The sequence below is a fragment of the Mytilus californianus genome, unplaced genomic scaffold (genome assembly GCF_021869535.1).
Source record: "Mytilus californianus isolate M0D057914Y unplaced genomic scaffold, xbMytCali1.0.p SCAF_26, whole genome shotgun sequence".
In the NCBI taxonomy this organism is placed as follows: Eukaryota; Metazoa; Mollusca; class Bivalvia; order Mytilida; family Mytilidae; genus Mytilus; species Mytilus californianus.
In genome coordinates this window covers 2,621,052-2,640,312 of record NW_026262675.1, presented here as the reverse complement: position 1 = coordinate 2,640,312, position 19,261 = coordinate 2,621,052, and positions in this window count along the sequence as shown.

The following is a 19,261-nucleotide window of genomic DNA, read 5'->3' as shown; positions in this document are numbered from 1 at the left end:
GGACGAATCCGCGAAACTACACATTAACAAGTTGAAAGTGTCTAACCGAAACTTCATCAAAGAAATCGCTGTGCTGAAGTGTGAAAATTCTAAATTGGATACCGTAGTGAAAGATAATGTAATGTTGAGTGACAGTTTGGACAAATTAAATTTGGAACGTTTAGAACATGGCCGGATAATTCAAAAGATCGAACATGAATTAGCCGAACATACAAGTCGAACTAAAAATTTTGAAAAAGAAATAAGTGGTTATACAGATAGAAATGAACATTTGGAAAGAGTAATAGTTCAACTGAAAGAGGAAAACCTAAATTTAACGAACACCAGACAACGCTTAACAATGGAGTTCAAAAATTCTGACATGCAGTACAATCGCATCTTAAATGATATGGAAGACGAAATTCAGAGACTTAAGGAAGAGAACGTAAACAGTAGACACGAGATTCAACATCTAGATATAAAACATTCAAACCGAGATGTGCGTTCGACCCTTGCAATTTGCTCGCGTGGCAATTCGCAGCAACGTGATCGGCGAGGAGGAGGAGGATACCCACGACGATAACAAAATTCATTCGGCAAACTCGGAGACCGAGTTTAGGTGGAGTAGTGGCGAATATAACCAGGAAGATTTGGACAAATGTGAAATAGAAATAAAGCTAATTCCGACAATATATTTTAAGTGCTATAGTGACAATTTATTAATCCGTTCATCAAACCTTTTACATTTCTTTGTGTTTAATTAATTCTATTGTTAAATATATGTTTGTCGTAATGGAAATCACTCTGACGATGACAAGTTAATCCTTTGGACACTAATCCTTTGCTATAGTAACTGTTTTCTATATATGCTTTTGTATGTTATTTTGTAGTCAGTTTAGGTCTTAGGTCTGGTACTGTCCGGATCTTGCTAATAAAGTTAAAGTATTGGTATTCCGTCTTTGAATTACTATAGCCGGAAAAACGCCCGGTTATATATACCTGGTTAAGGTGATTTATAGAAAAGCGATTCGGACACATCACCTTTATAAAGTATAATTCCCATTTCATATAACAAATCCTCATACAACTTACCTGTTTTGAAGACCTTGTTAGTGAGAACATTCTTTATTTTACTGAGTTCAACCACGTATTCTGTGATTCTAATGTTGCCCAATCTGTAGATTTCTGTGTAGTTTGTTTTTGTGAACTGTTGCTTTTTTTTTGCATATAAATAATAAGATGTGGTATGAGTGCCAATGAGACAACTCTCCATCCAAGTCACAATGTATAAAAAGTTGAAAATTAAAGGTCAAAGTACGGCCTTCGACACGGAGCCTTGGCTCACACCGAACAGCAAGCTATAAAGGGCCCCAAAATGACTAGTGTAAAACAATTCAAACAGGAAAACCAACGGTCTAATCTATATAAAAAACGAGAAACGAACAACCACTGAACAGCAGGCTCCTGACTTAGGACAGGTGCATAAAAATGCAGCGGTTTTAAACGTTTTAACAGGCGCCAACCTTCACCCTAACCTGAGACAGTGAAGTCTATTTCTTTTTACCATTGTGTTGTCTGTCTTTCTTCAAATTATGAAAACAAAAAAAGACAAAAACAGAAGCACAAATATACTATACATTGAAACTATCTCAGTTTAGATGAAACACATTCAACGATTTTTGAGAGGAGGAGAAGGGGGCAAAAATGTCACTATGCAGACGAATCCTCAATTTTGACTCATGAAAAATGAATTCAAAAACCCAAAGACAGGATGCACATCTACATTTTTTAGTGTATAGTGATAAAAGTTTAGACGAAATCCATTCAATGGTTTGTTCATCCTTATCTAAATACATTTAATTTCCCTGTTTTCATATGTTTCATGACGGAGTTACTGAATATTTGTTTTTATACGTGGAAGGAATGCTTTAAGGAAGTTTTTTGTTCACTGTAAAAAATGTTCATCTCCATGACTCTTTCCTTCCAAAGAATTTTCTGAAAAATGTATTTGGATTTTTGCACTAGTATTTGTTTATGGGATTGGTAAAAAAACTTACGGTAATTTTGGTTCCTTATTCTATGATGTACACTGTACACAAATGTACCTACGGTTAAATATACATTCATACATTCATATCGACTCCAAACAAAATAAATGCAACCTATGTCATATAAAGAAAGCGCATGATCAATCAGCATGGATGTTCCACGCTAAACTGGTAAACATACAGCAACCAAATATATTCATAGTGTATAAATCAAAGCAACAGTAGTTTATCGATGTTAAAATCGCATAAATCGATTAAAAAGACAACTCAAGGTAACAAACAAAAACTGAGAGAATCGCACGAACTCCAAAAGGAGCGAGACCTGATGCGTAGACCGGGTAAGTGTCTCCTGCTATACATGCATCAACCGCCATGCTAAACCACACTCAGTCCAAATGTCACAAACGGGAATGACACATTCGGTAAAATTACAAATTAAACTACTATTCTGTTATCTAAAGAAGTAAGACTATACGAAAGATGGCGCTAGTGAGTTGAGACACAGACATTTCGTTTTGGTTAACCAATTCGTGATCATAGTGATCATAAAACTTATGTAGTGTCGATTTCAGTCGTCCTTCAAAATAAACCTCATAACGCGCTTTCATCTACGTACGACTCACAAGCGGTGCTTAAAACAAGAGTTGGAAGGCCAAAGTCAAATACGAAGTTGAAGAGCATTAAAACCAAACATTCCGATATGTTGTGCCAAATGCTTCTAAGTTAATCTATCCCTTTGAGTGTAAAAATTTAAAAACCTCAAACGAGAAATTTGTATCTATGAAGTCAATTTTTGTTGAAAAAGCTCTATTTAATGTGACGATGTATTCAATTTTTCAACGGGAAATAGTATTCATGATAAAGCGAAGAAAAATCATAGTTTTTTTTTTATTTCTGCAAATTTAAATGATGGTGATTGAAGATTTTGTATTAGATATTTAACGTATACCTCTTCAACTGTTTCGGTTCTAATACATCCTTGTTTTCAAATATTCGGTATTGGACGCTCCTAATGAAGGTAATTTCAGAAAAGCTCTTCGGACGCATGAACTTTATAAAGTATTTTCTTCAGTTTTTTAGATAAATAAACTTCATCATAATATTTATGAAGGCCATCTTTAACTGTAGAAAGAATGTGAGTAAGAACTTCAAAAAGATGTTTGGTCGACATCTTGACGACCCGGCTACATATCATTCTTTTTAAGGATGTTAGTGAAGTTTAGGTAAAAACCTAAGGTTAGTGAAAATATATCAAATGAGGGATCTGATCATTCGGTATGGGAGCTCAAAGCTATACTGACAGGCAACTATTTTAATAACAAAACAACTCAAATTAGGCTGCAAAAATAAACACAAATATAAATTAGAGAGTTTGTTGCGTGTTCATTTTAGGTCTACAAAAGTGAAAATGACTTGTCGCATTTGCATGGCAGTTTCACTTTTGTTGAGGCAACGGTGTATCTTTGTCGTTTCTTTTAAAAGTCTGCGAGGGCTGAGTTTTTGAGTTAAAGGTAGCATTTGAATGATAGACTTTCGAAAATTAAATAAGTGGTAGAGACAATAAATAATAATTGACTACAAGACCGGTTTTGCTGATGGCCGAATGGAGAATGATGTTAGCAAATGATGAAGGCGAAAAAAAACATTAGTATGACACCATATATGTAGGCATTATTATCTGACTTTGGTGTCTACTTCTGGTGTATTGTTGTGTTTGTAAGGCTAGTTGAGTTATGATTGATGTTTGTGTCAAGAGGTTTTGTAACGTTTGGTCTTATAATTCTTTAAATCTTGATTCTATTAGCTGCATTTCGATTTGCATTTGTAAATTAGGATATTGGTACAGGACATATAACCTGTTTTTGTGAATGATCCACATTTTGACAAGGATTATCTCTATCTGGCTCCTGGACTAGTGAAACAGTTTGGTCTATGTCAACGCATAGTTGATTGTTTAATACTACCGTTCGATTTTATAAAAATTTCACTATAATTTTTATCAAATTTAGTTACGTCTTTTAATCTTGATATATCCTGTTTAAAAGACTTCTAGTTTAAGGTGATCTTGATGTTTGTTATATTCAAATACTGAGTAAAAAGGCGTGCGCAAATGATGTTAAACTTAACAGCCATGATATTGTTAATCAATTCTGAAATGCAAACATATCTAGTATGATATAGACGTATGAGTTTGTAAAATTGACGTTGTAAAATGGCAGCTAGCTAGTGGCGGCAAAGCATCATCTTTGCAAATTGTGATATTCTAAAAAAAAAATACTTCAAATTGTCAGTAAAATATCTAAACGTTAGCTATATATCTTCACTTAAACTAATAAGCCCATACGAAGTAAGTTGTTGTATATAAAAGGACAAGAACCTTCAATTCTTTACTCTTCAGATTTTACATGCACAGATTTAGAACATGCATCATAAATAGACTCACGTGTAGTCACTTTAAATCAAGTATATGAGTTATATGTGATTAACTCCTCAGATTTTCACACGTCCTTCTAAGCTCACATTTAGAACATGTACCATAGTGTGCCCCAGTTGAAATCATCTAATAATTTATCAGTTTATGGTCACAAGACATAACGTATACACAATCCATTTTATATAAATGTTAGGAAAATTTAAAAGCATTTGAATTTTCTTGTCAGGGCCGGAATAAGCTGTCCTAATCGTGTATATAAAATACAACGAAGAAATTTTTGCACGGTCAGTTTGGTTTAAAAAAAACAAAGGACATAATTTAATATTCGGTAGCACGAAATTTATAAACTGTTATTTTCATTTACTAGCACTGGGTCCATAATAAACTCATTATAGATACCAGGATTTAAATTGTGTACGCCATACGCGCGTTTCGTCTAAAGAAGACGCTCGAACGTTGGAACCCCCCCCCCCCCCCTTTTTCACGATCAATGCATTTGAAAGGGGACATATAGTTGGAACCCATTCCCCCCTCCCCTTTATCCTGGGTTAGGAACCCCCTTTTATAAATGACTGGATCCGCCCCTGTGTTGTCACACATATCCTAACGTTCGTACGTATTTATACTTCCCTTGCTGTCACACATATCCTCACGTTCGTACGCATTTATACTTCCCTTGTTGTCACACATATCCTAACGTTCGTACGTATTTATACTTCCCTTGTTGTCACACATACTTCCCTTGCTGTCACACATATCCTAACGTTCGTACGTATTTATACATCCCTTGCTGTCACACATATCCTAACGTTCGTACGTATTTATACTTCCCTTGCTGTCACACATATCCTAACGTTCGTACGTATTTATACTTCCCTTGCTGTCACACATATCCTAACGTTCGTACGTATTTATACTTCCCTTGCTGTCACACATATCCTAACGTTCGTACGTAATTATACTTCCCTTGCTGTCACACATATCCTCACGTTCGTACGTATTTATACTTCCCTTGCTGTCACACATATCCTCACGTTCGTACGTATTTATACACCCCTTGCTGTCACACATATCCTAACGTTCGTACGTATTTATACTTCCCTTGCTGTCACACATATCCTCACGTTCGTACGTATTTATACATCCCTTGCTGTCACACATATCCTCACATTCGTACGTATTTATACTTCCCTTGTTGTCACATATATCCGAACGTTCGTACGTATTTATACATCCCTTGTTGTCACACATATCCTAACGTTCGTACGTATTTATACATCCCTTGCTGTCACACATATCCTAACGTTCGTACGTATTTATACTTCCCTTGCTTTCACACATATCCTAACGTTCGAACGTATTTATACTTCCCTTGCAGTCACACATATCCTAACGTTCGTACGTATTTATACTTCCCTTGTTGTCACACATACTTCCCTTGCTGTCACACATATCCTAACGTTCGTACGTATTTATACTTCCCTTGCTGTCACACATATCCTAACGTTCGTACGTATTTATACTTCCCTTGCTGTCACACATATCCTCACGTTCGTACGTATTTATACATCCCTTGCTGTCACACATATCCTAACGTTCGTACGTATTTATACTTCCCTTGCTGTCACACATATCCTCACGTTCGTACGTATTTATACATCCCTTGCTGTCACACATATCCTCACGTTCGTACGTATTTATACTTCTCTTGTTGTCACACATATCCTAACGTTCGTACGTATTTATACTTCCCTTGCTGTCAAATATTTGTGTTTGAGTGTTCCTGATGAAGGAAACTCCAGGAAAAGGATCGATCGCACGCGTTTTTTATATATTGTGTGGCATGAACTGTGATCGTCAAGCCGGTAGTTTAAACATGTTTATTAACATAAATTTTAGGGCAGTACTTCATCAGTAAGTCAGGACAGTGGTAGTACGAATGAATTAACAATAAATGGCTAGAAAATATTTGTATAGCTGCTGTTATCAAAGCTGAAAGGACTAATTTATCCCCATACAAATATAATCCCGCTGGTCTTGGAATCGTTAACAACGAACAACTATAGTTGTTAGCCAATGGCCCGCAATGTAAAATTTCCCAGGCCATCAACTGGAAGAATAACTTGGCAGGTTACTGATGGATGCAGTTGAAGATTATGACAGAACATCGGTAAAGTGCGAGCCAGATGAACCAAAACTGGACCCTTAATATGAATGGATCAAAGTTGTTTGGTCATGCATTCAGGAAAGCTTTCAAAATCTACAATGTACAATGAGCTCACGGGTGTCTGATCCTTTCAAGAAGTCAGAGGTTGTGAGTACTTTATCCTCTCTTCACGACAAATATGTTGTTGTTCCCGCATATATACAATGCCTCAAACAATATTGTTTTATATGCAAAATACATTCTTTCACATGTCTCACTAAAGAACTTGGAATTGACTGCAAAACTGGAAATCCAATATATACCGGTACATCATTCACAAAAGAGGAAACTTTAAAAAAAAACCATATCCGTCCTTCTACACTTTGGTATTACCATACAAAGTCTCCGATCTTTATACTGGATACCTAAATTTAACAAAAAACGTCACAATGAACGATATATAGCCGGGTCGTCAAGATGTTCGACTAAACATCTTTCTAAAGTTCTTACCACCATCCATTCTACAGGAAAAGATGGCATTAAAATTAATTGTGATGAGCTAAATTTTACCAGCGGTGTCAATTAGATGTGAATTCTTAAAACTTCTGAGGAATACTCCCATACCAAAACCTTTTATTTTTGACACTTTTCACTACTTATCCGATTTTTCTACAAAAATGGGAAAGACAGACACAAATTCCTTGTTTGAGGCCATGAATCTTACTTTGTGTAGAGCCACACTGATTCACGCAACAAATACGCAGAAGAAGAAATCCATTAAAGGCTCAACATATTTGTTGAGTTTGGTGGATTTATTTTTCAGCAGTCGGTCCATATTCCAATGGGTCCGAAACGTATAGCATAATGGCATTACTGGTCATCTTGTTTTTGTATTCATATGAAGCAGAATTCATACAGAGCCCCTTTAAAAGAAAAAGAAAAAACATCTTACAAAGTTTTTTAATTTCACTTTTAGATATATTGATGATGTTCTGTAATTAAATAATCCACATTTCAATGAGTGCTTATATCTCACATATCCTTGTGAACTTGAGATTAAGTATACTACCGAAATTGTGCTTCATATCCAAATCTTTTCTTCGATATTGACACACATGGACGACTTCAAACTAGAATTTATGACAAACGTGAGGATTTTAAATTTCCAATTGTCAACTTCCTCTTTCTCAGCAGTAACATACCCTCTCCCCATCACTTAATACGTTAAGCTCGTGCATGTTCACACTATATGAACTTCTTTAACATGGAAGTGCTCCTTACACAAAAACTTCTCCTACATAGTTATGAGGAAGAATGACTGAAATCGACACTTTTACGGTAACCATCATAAATGAGGGGGCGGACCTTTCTCCTTTCTCCCACCCCTTCTCTCCTTTCTCTCGCCCCCTTTCTCCTTTCTCTCGCCCCTTTTCTCCTTTCTGCCACCCCCTTTCTCTTGTCTCCCGACCTCAAACATGAAAAACTAATGTATAGAAATCTCGTTTTAATAAAAATCGATCAAATTTGTTGCTTTTTTTATAGCTAGTCCCTGTCTTGTCCTTTCACAAGATAGAAGTGTTGTTTCTTCTGCTTCAAGAACCTCAATATTATTTTCACTGACTGTTAAGCTGTCTGTTTGCATTGAATTTGCAACTGAGTTTGATGCACGCCGTTTTCCGATGTTTTTTTTAAAAGTAGAAATCCAAATGCTGCTAAATAAGAAGAAAAAAATATCTGTTATTGGACTGTTTAGAAGAAATTCGATATGATTTCGGAAGTATACCTCATGAGGATAGGCCTACGTATACATGACCATAACCCAAACACCTCGTTTAGTATAAGAAACACAGACCAGATCTGGATTTCTATTCTAAAAATACACACATACAATACTTATACTACAAGCATGGAAATGTGAATGTCTTAAAAAATATGAAAATAAATTCTGAAAAGTGTATTCCACAACAAGATATATGTATCATATGCTTAGTATACCAGCTCCAAATTACTCTAAATATATGCACATAGAAAACGGAATTAATCACGAAGGATTATAATAAGATATACTGGATTGGTCCTGGACCTGATTGATTTTAATATAGGTTCAAGTTAATTTACGCTTCGGTGTAAAGGAATGGTTGTTTTTTTTGTTTGTTTGAGCTGGACATGCTTTACAGGTACAGATGATGAAAAATGCACCATTTCATAAAACGGTGAGTCAAAACGATTCATAAATGATTAAGGTGTCTTTTTGGGGAGGACACATTGCTGACATGACTCCATGAGCGTCGGAAAAAGTCAGACCTGGGTATTTACGATCTTTAAAAGATATTTTATAACAAGTACATATACAAGTATGTATGTTAAATAAAAGTGTTGTAAATGGAGATATGGGAGATTCAATAAGACTGCAACTGGCCAATTAACGACACACAAAAACCAAAGACATCTAGTCTAAGATAACACAGGACAAATGCAGGATGGAAGAGAATTTTTATACTGCTAATTTGTAGATTTAGAAAAGATAATTTGGTCCCTTGAATTTGAAAGTTAATAAGTATATTTACTATAGTAAGTCAGGAACATATATATTATACTGTTCCCAGAGTAAGTATAGAATCTATCAAATGATAACATCACACGTTCACAACATTAGTCACATTAATTATGTCATTCTCGTAAGGTACAAATTTGTTAGTCTTTAAACAACTCGTATTTCAGAAGAAAACTCAAACCATTATGAAATAAGGAGATGTAGTGCCTATGAGACATCTTTCTATCAAAGACAATATTATGTTTTGTCACAAAATGCCTTATAAAATAGACCATCATCAGATACGCTTAATATATATTTTGATCCCGGAAGCATACTTTTTTACCCGTGTCCGTATGCCCGCCCGTCCCTGACTTGGTATATATAACTGAGGGTTTATTCAGTTTATTTCTTATTGCTAAGTTTTTAAGATTCAACTTTAAATTATGTACCAGGTGTTAGTATATATACCAAAAGTGCGCATATTGTCAGGATTTTTCTGCACAAAATTATCAGACCGGAACAAAATTCGAACTTGGTCTGTACCTTGTCATGATACAACTATATACCAATCATCAAATCAATATCTTCAAGCATGACGAAAAAAAAGTGTGGAAAACTGATTATTTGAGTGAATTTTTTAAGTCCAAGGACCATAACTCTGCACAAAATCATCAGACCGGAACAAAATTTGAACTTGATCTGTTACTTGTCATGATAAAACAATGTACAAATTATAACATCAATATCTTCAAGCATGATGAAAAAAAGTGCGGAAAACTAAATATTTGGGTGAATTTTTTAAGTCCAAGGACCATAACTCTGCACAAAATTATCAGACCGAAACAAAATTCGAACTTGATCTGTTACTTGTCATGATAAAACAATATACTAAATATCAAATCAATATCATCAAGCACGATGAAAAAAAGTGTGGAAAACTGATTTGCAGGACTGACTGATGGACAGACAGACAGACGGACAGAGTGCAAATCTAAAGTCCCCTTCGACTTTGTCAGGAGGGGACTAAAAATACATGTACCAATGCTAAATAAGGACACTCAACTGCATGTGATATTGTATCTATTCAACATCAACTCATGTTAGTGGGTTACTAGATGGTTTAAAGGAAATGTTGACCTCATTGGCAATTTGCTGTATAAGTCTCAATTTTTATCACTATAAAACCTTAAAGGGAAAATTCGCGATTTTTTACTTATCATCTTATTATGTTCATAATACCATAAAAAACATATTCACCAAGTTTTATCTGGATATGAACACTAATAAAGAAGAAAATTGGGCATTATTAATTTTATTTATTCGAACTTCCTGACTTCTGTGACGTAGTTTAAGTCTTTTTGCATGCCGGGAGTGGATTAATCTCATTTTAAGTCTTGTTCGTTAATCATCTTATAACGCGATTTAAAGCGCATCGACGACTTTTGGCGTAGCTATTAACCAACTAATAATCCAGAAAGAAAAGTGATCAGCCGTGCAACTTTTAAAATTAAAATGCACCTTTTATATTTTAAGGATTTCTGATATGATTATAGTAATAAAAGTAAATCATACAATAGAATGTTTTTATGATTTTTTTTCCCGACGGATATGTTGAACAAACATATATAACTGTAATAAAAATGCATGTTTGTATTCTCACCTATTACTTCAGTCGAGGATTTGTCTTACTATACAAATCCTTGCTTCAGTCTAGTACTGTGTAAATACAATGCATGTGTATTATACTGACACCACCTGGTAAAGGCGTGGTTAAATTCGCGGTTATTAAAAGATTAGCATTATGTAATTTTAATCTTTTGATCTTCACAAGAGTTTTGTGTGGCCTCAAGGGTTCACCGGTGTAAGTATGAAAAACATGGGGGAAAAAAGGATATAACAGAAGTGCGGGTTTGAGACAGGATATTTTTTTTTATCATTTGGGGAGGAATATGGTGGCAAAATAACTGAATCGCCGTTTTATATTTCTTAATATTTTGCGTTAGCTCAATTTTTTAATAAATAAGTGATCATTTTGTTGTAACATCGAAATTCTGAATTACTTTCAATTAAATAATTTTATAGATAAAAATGGCTCACGAAAACGAGCGTATAAATCAAAACTGTACTATTTCAAATTATCATCGGTAACCTTGAATATTTATTTAAATGTGCAGAGAAAATTATCAGTTGCATTAATATAGTTTGGTCCGTCCAAGGCGATCTACATTTACCTAATCGGGAATGCCCTGATTAAAATATTCTAAATCTCACAACGTATAAATTCTTTAGCTATTTGACCAACGATGTTTTAAAAAATTTACAGAATCAATCTAACGTCAACTTTCCTTTTTTGAATGGAGAAAGACCGGCGGAATCAATTTTCAATGTGCTTTATATCTTGTACCTTTGCAAGACTTATCATTCATTCATAAACCCACTCTAAACCAGAGACATATATACGTCTGTTTAAACTGACAAGAAAACTCCTAAAACGGACAAGCAGTATATTCCTTAAATTTCTGTGATTTAATACCAAGAAAGAAAAAATCCCGAAATTAATTTGATCATACTCAATATTTTTCCTGGAAAATATTCACATCCTCATTCGGTCTGAAAAAAAGATAAGAATTTGGTATACAGAACATGCAGAAGTGTGAATGTCATAAAACCTAATTGTTATATCAGAAACCATTATAAATGTGAACCTGTATACGTAAGATCTCATGGGACGTCACCTAAGATCACCTAACCACATACAGGTAATATACAAGTAGCTCTGTTATACCCGGAAATGTCAAGGTTAATCACTACTGATACAGAATATACCAATGCAACGAAAATTCTGATGATTGTGAAGCATGACCATTAATTATTTTAGAGGCGTCTTAGGTGGGGGATTGCCGGAACGATTTAATTTAAATTCTGACTAGATTTTTTTTTCTTCTCAATTTAAATCACAGAACTAAAAAAAAAGAAGAAAACTACGCCCAAGAACAGAATTCTTCTTGTAAATTCATAAATACACCGTTCTTATTTTGTAACTTTCGATAGACATGAACTCCAACCCCCCCCTCCCCAAACCTGGGAACAGTATATCTTACAATGTATATATTCCTGCCAAAATAACAAAAAAGGAGAAAAAAAAAAGACATGAACGGTAAATCACATCAGATTCAGATATTTATATAGTTGATTGTCGTTAGCTAGAGATGTATACATGTCTCTGCGTTAACTTATAAAAATAACAGGAAAGTATAAACTTGAAATAGATTTATGATGAATACTTTGCAACTGCGACAACCCTTTTTATCACAGCGTACATGCATGTATTTAAATGACTGTCCGTTATTTCGATTAAGAATGACAATCGTACGTAAAATCCTATAGTTCATGGTGAGACTTTTTGTACCAGATATGCGACTTTTCGTATTTATATTTTCTCTTATATTACTCTCATTTGATATTTTATGCATAAGTGCAATATTGGGAATGGTTTATTACCACCACAAGCTAACTAAATAAATTAATCAACCCTCTAGCTGACCAGACGTTAATACAACTACTATCAGTCTATCCGCAGTGAAGTTTCTTTATTTCTTCAAATAGGCTTTTTGGGTAATCATTAGTGTACGTCCAGTGGCATATATATTACATGCATGTCGGAACAGGAAAATTGACATCAGGTACTTTTAGAACCATGTTCACATTATTATACATTATACCCAACAATTGAGATGATGACGAATTTCATAAACTGTTCAAAATAATCTTATTGAAAAATAAATTTGTGATTTTACTATGTCCATAACTTCGATGAACCAAAGCAAGTAATATATCGAACTGTATTTAAATCAGATTGGTTCTGGATGTTTCTCTCGTATATTCAATTTACATGTATATATTCTAAATTGCGACTATCTATAGTTCCGTAACCTTCTATCTAGGCGTATAAACCAATGATCGACAAGTGCGTACATTTTGTTAAATCAATATTTGTATGTTTCAAGATGTCCATACTTATTGACAACGAGTATATGCTTACATTTCCCCCCAATTTACCCTTGGAAAATATGTAAATAGATTTTTTATTTTATCAAATCTTTTTTTTTTGGAATTATTTAGATTTTCATAAATATCATTCTTTACACCAGAAAGGTTATTTATAAACAAGCGTATGAGTTTAGTCATGACTAGTATATCACTATCGGACACGCAAGACAAAGATGTATATTACACCTGATAGTTTCAAAATGGAAAGTTACAAGTTATCGGCCGTGTACACTGATCAATACCCTCAGAAGTGAAGTGATGCACGAACTTGCTTTACGTAATTGTGTAATAAGAGTTTTAAAGCCCGACAGGAAATCGCTTGAATACCTGGACGTGTCACCTCACAATACCTCTGGGATTTCTTAAGCCATGCTAGTGATCAGATAAGGGAAGGTCCGAATTTATTTAAATACGTTTATTACATAAAAGAATTATGAACAAACTAGATTTTCGAAAACAATTTTACACGGAACACTTATTTATGACTTTGAACTTTGACTATTAACTAATTTCCATTAAAATTTCTTGTTTCAAAAACTTAGTTAAAAAAAACAGTTTTAAAACTAAGCTAAAGAAAAATTTCACAGAGAAGACGATATCCTTTGAATTTAATTTAATCCTTGATTTACTTGATTCAAACCCTAAAATTGTTTACCTACATACGTACGTATTTCACAATTACCGTGAAATATTTCCAGAAAACAGTAAAAATCATCTTGTTTCAATCCGCTATATGGCGGGAAGAAATGTTTACATTGACAACAAAGAAATTTGACATTTCCGGTTTGGAAATAGAATTTGTTTATTATTGCATATTTTCCTAAACCCTTATTTTCAGATGAGCAACAAATTAAAGAAATATATTGCCGAGCAACCCCAAATTCGAAGCGGATTCAGATATAAAACACCGATATTAGTATCTGACAGCAAGGGCTTTACCGTACGGAACGCCTGCCAAGACAGCGAATTCCCACTAGAATCGTGGTGCATCTCCGGAGCAAAAACATCAGAACTGGTTGACTTGATTGAGCACAGAATTCCAAAAGCAATCAAGAGACATTATCACATCATTATTTACTTTTGGTCAGGAACCTGTGATTTTACCATCAAAGAGGGGAAATTTATTAGACTTAGACACCAAAGTTCTAAAACTGTAAATACCATATTAAGAGAATACGAAAGAGCAATACACATTGTTGAGCAACACCCAGGTGCCGAGATAAAGTTTGTGGATTGTCCCATACTGTCGATCAGCAAGTACAATAAGTTCAAAGGACATAAACAACCTGCATCATTTAAAGTTGAAGACTTCCAAGTAACAAAACAGATACAGAAACTTAACTCTGAAATTATAAACCTAAACCAGAAATTAAACAAGAACACCATAAAAGTTAGCAAATTCTTCATCAGGGGCAGAAAAATAAAAAGAGGCGGCTATAGAAAGTCAATCAACATCTCAGTCAACAAAAAAGACGGTCTACACCCAGGAAATTTACTTAGCCTTGCCATCACCAAACAACTATTGCTTGACACCTACAGCGAATGCTACAACGCAATACAAGAATCAGAATTTGTCCAACTACAAGTCGAAGAAGCAGATCTATTGACATTATTCTAGCACCAAGACGAAAATACTGTAGTAAAGGGTTTAGGTGAGTTTATCTTATCAGTCTTTACTACACCGTATCAATACAGAGTCAAACTAGAATATATTCAGTAAATAACACCTGCATTAAATATCAACTTCAACTTTCAAAATGAGGTTTATCACAATTTTTATCATCATTGCCAGCACCATCATGAACATGAAAAATGCAGCTATGGCAAACATTGAAGATACAGAGGTTCAAATAAAACAGGACACAACAGTATATAGCTTGTTAACAACAGTAAATAGACTAAAATCACCAAGAGCTTATCCTTATAAATGTAAATCAGTATCATCATATTTACTGCTCATACTATTAGCAAATGCAAATGATGTAAATCCAAACCCAGGACCAACACATAACGACAGCACTATATACCCATGTGGAACTTGTGACCAGCCTGTGACATGGGACGACAGAGCCATAAGATGCGATACCTGTGACCAATGGTTTCATATCAACTGCCAAGATATTCACAGTAAAACCTATAGCTACCTTGTGGATGATAAAAACATCTCTGTGCGATGGGATTGTATCATTTGTGATAATCCAAACTACAATTCCTTATGCTATGGTTCAACAGCTATCTCAACAAACAATAGCTTTAACTTATTACTAGATGGTACATTTGATATGAGTACAGCATCCCAACAAGAATGTGTAAAACCAAAACACACATCAACTCCAAAGAGAGAAAAACAAGAAACTAGGAATAAACCATTTATACCATTAAGGATCCTAAATGTGAATTGTCAGTCCATCAGAAACAAACAACACCAAGTCCAAAATCTTATAGATAGTACAAAGCCAGACGTAATGATAATGACAGAAACTTGGTTGGATTCATCAATCACCAACAGCCAAACATTCCCTCCAGAATATAACATCTATCGCAAGGACAGAAAGGAAAATAAAACTGGGGGTGGAGTCCTTATCGCCATACACAACAAGTTTCTAAGCACTGAAATACCAGAACTAGACACTAACTGTGAAATAATATGGGCACGAATACAACAAAAAGGCACAAAAGACCTCTACATATGCTCATATTATAATCCAAAAACATCTAACAAAGAGAGCCTCTCAGAATTTGAAACAGCTGTAACTAGAGCCTCACAAAACAATGCATGCTTAATGATTGGGGGTGACTTCAACCTACCAGGATGGAACTGGACAAACAAAACAGTCCGCCAAGGAACTCAACATGCAGAACAACATTACCAGCTTACAGATATTCTTGATGACAATGGATTAACTCAATTAGTACAAGAGCCAACTAGAAATAAAAACACTTTGGACCTTCTTATAACCAACTGTCCTAGTAAAATGATGAGACTTGATGTCATTCCAGGAATTTCAGACCATGATATTGTGTATGCAGAAATGAACACCAATCCAATGACAAACAAACAAAAGCCAAGAAAAATCCAACTGTATAGAAGAGCTAAATGGGACAGCATAAAAGAGGATATGAATTTGCTTTATATCAAAATTCAAAAAGAAAGCCTGAACAAGAAGACAAACATCAATATACTCTGGAACATGTTCAAAGAAGACCTAGAAAGCAGTACTAACCAGCATATACCTTCCAAAGTATGCAAGACTAAGGACAAAAACCCATGGATAACCCAGGAAATCAAAAAACTTATGAGACAAAGAGACCGAGCTTATAAAAAGAAAAAGAAATCAAACCATGCTACTGATGTTAAAAGATTTAAACAACTGAAACAAACCATCCAAAGAAAATCAAGACAAGCCTATTGGAAGTATATAGAAGACATAATAACTCCAGAAGATAACGAGGACATCCGTTCACCAACAAAAAGATTCTGGACCTATATCAAACACAAGAAAAGTGATAAAAATGGAGTAGCACCACTTAGAAGAAATGGGAAATTAGAAACTGACCCAATAAATAAAGCAAATATTCTAAATGATCAATTTCAATCAGTCTTCTCTGCTGCATGTCCAATCAGTAAACAAGATTTTGAAAAGAAAAAACTCATGTCAGATCTACCAGAAAATTATCCAGACAGCGAACAAATAATCATCACAATTAATGGAGTGGAAAAACAGCTGAAAAATCTAAAACCACACAAGGCTGCTGGACCAGACAACATCAAGCCAATGATTCTGAAAGAACTAGCCAGTGAAATTGCTCCAATCTTAACCATCAATTTTTCAATGGAGGAAGGAAAGATACCCGATGACTGGCGAACTGCAAATGTCACTCCGGCATATAAGAAAGGCCAGAAATACATAGCAGCTAACTATAGGCCAATATCCCTAACATGTATTTGCTGCAAAATAATAGAACACATAGTCACCAGTAACATCATGAAACATGCAGAGGTAAATAACATACTATACCCATTACAACACGGCTTCAGAAGTAAAAGATCATGCGAAACACAACTCCTTGAATGTATCGATGACATCACAAAAAACCTGGAAAACGGAAAACAATCAGATCTGCTAATACTTGACTTTTCAAAAGCTTTTGATAAGGTGTCCCACAGCTTACTCCTCCATAAATTACACCATTATGGCATCCGAAGTAAAACAAACAAATGGATAAAGGAATTTCTCACCAATAGAACCCAGGTAGTAGTTGTTGAAGGCGAAACATCTGACAAAGTAAAAGTAGAATCCGGAGTACCGCAAGGATCAGTATTAGGACCCAGTCTTTTTCTGTTCTACATCAACGACCTACCAGAAGGCTTACACTCCACAGTGAGACTGTTTGCGGACGATACTGTGGTATATTTGACAATTTCATCAGACAGCGACTGCCATAAACTCCAAGAAGACCTGGACAAACTGGCAAAATGGGAAGAACTCTGGAAAATGGAGTTCCATCCTGAAAAATGTAGTGTCCTCACTGTTACAAAAAAGAAAAAGCCAACCAAGTGGGACTATAAACTCCACGGCCATACTCTGGTGCATGAAACATCAACTAAATACCTAGGCTGCACCATCGCAAATGATCTAGATTGGGGAGAACATATAAACAACATCACAGGAAAAGCCAGCCGAAGCCTTGGTTTCCTACATCGAAACCTCCACATTAGCTCAAAATCCATCAAAGAGCATGCCTATAAAATATTAGTAAGACCGCAAATGGAATACGCCACGACAGTATGGGACCCGTACCAGCAAAACCACATAGATAAAATTGAAAAGGTACAAAGAAGAGCTGCACGATATGTAACCAGCAGACATAGAAATAGATCAAGTGTCAGCAACATGATAAATGAATTAGGATGGAAAAGCTTACAAACAAGACGAAAAGAAGCACGACTCATCATGTGTTACAAAATAACAAACGACCTTGTAGCCATAGACAAGAATAAATATCTACAAAAACCAACAAGAAGCTCAAACCGGACAGGACAACATACTTACCTATTACAGCCAGCCACCAAAGACTGTAGGAAATGGTCCTTCTTCATAAACACCGTCAAGGATTGGAACAAACTGCCACCAGATACCGCCACAGCAAAGTCTCTTGAGATATTCAAGTCTCAAGTCACCAAAACCACAAACTAAATCAACAGAACAATTTGTTTTTATCCTGTTTTTAACCTGTTTTTAATCATGCGCAACTTGCCAGAATATTCATCATGTTGAATGTGGGCAGTATATGGAAGAAGAAGAAGAAGAAGAAGAAAACGACAGACCATAGTACTAGTTATTTAAAAAAATATATATATAATTACACTTTCCGTATCAAGTTAGTTAGGAAAGGTTGCACAACCATGTCTATTATAATCTTTTTTGTGACCCGGGAAACTGTTTATGCTTTCCTTGTCGGATAAAACAACCGTACGCTTGACAAGATATCGACACTCAATTACGGCTACGTTAGGTTACTGCTTGTTTTGGTACTTTGTGGTTTATAGATATATCGTGGTTTCTATTCAGGGAGGATGTCAAAATGGCCGCATGCAGAGAATTGATACTCTAAATTTAAAATCGATGGTGATCTCTTATCTAGCAGAATAAAACTTTAATATTTATGAATTTGTGCTTTTTTATACATAACGAACATAATATCAATTTTTCATTTTTTTGATAAGTTTCCCTTTAATAAACTTTTATAATTTATTTGCAATATGCACAAATTATTACTTAATTGTCTTCTGCTTCTTATTATATTTTACAATCGTTTTAATTTTCAATTTGTTCATTATTACAGATTATAAATAGAAAAAAAATCTTATTTCTGACATAAAATTTTGCTATGTTCCTACGGAAATTTGTAACTTCCAAATTTATTTTTGTGGGGTTCGACCAATAAAATTGAAAATGACAATGTTTATACTTAGATATCAATTATAACCCATTTAGCATGTCAGAATTTTTTCATATGTAACATCAATCAACCTATAAGGTTCCGGAAAAATTTTTCAAAATAAA